The following is a 717-nucleotide window of genomic DNA, read 5'->3' as shown; positions in this document are numbered from 1 at the left end:
TGGTGGTGGTGGTGGTGGTGCCGATGGTTCTGGTGGTACTGGTGGTGGTGGTGGTGGTGGTGCCGGTGCTGCTGTTGATGGTCGTGGTAGTGATGGTACTGGTGGTGGTGCTGGTGGTGTCGGTGGTTGTACAGGTGGTGCTCGTCATGCTGGTGGTACAGGTGGCGCTACTGGTGCTGGTGCTAGATGTGGTGGTGCATTACTTCCAGCACCACCAGCATCACCACCACTACGCGCACAAGCAGCACCACCAGCACCGCCAACACCACCAGTAACACAAGCACCACCAGTACCACCACCAACAACAACAACAACCCCAGTACCACCAGCACCGCCAGCCCCACCGCTAGCACCACCACTACCACCAGGACTACCAGTACCACAACAACCTCCACCAAAAGGTTGGTACGAATGTGAAGATAGAACACCCCCAAAAATCAGAATTGCTTGGAACTGTAAGAATTCTCCGCAGGATTCTTGAAGCATGATCAGTAAAACAAGAATCACCTTAGTCCGCTGTCTGTGGACAGCTGCACTCAGTTTTCGTCAAGGGATAATGATAAGGGTTTCAAATTTTGGCACAAGGCCAGCAATTTCGGAGGAGAGGACTAGTCGTTTATATCGACCCCAGTGCTCAACTGATACTTATTTTATTGATTTTGAAGGGATGAAAGACCAAGTCGATCCCAGCGGAATTTAAACTCAGAACGTGAAGAC

Source organism: Octopus bimaculoides, chromosome 4 (assembly GCF_001194135.2).
Source record: "Octopus bimaculoides isolate UCB-OBI-ISO-001 chromosome 4, ASM119413v2, whole genome shotgun sequence".
Classification (NCBI taxonomy): domain Eukaryota; kingdom Metazoa; phylum Mollusca; class Cephalopoda; order Octopoda; family Octopodidae; genus Octopus; species Octopus bimaculoides.
Note: the sequence above shows the minus strand (reverse complement) of the source record.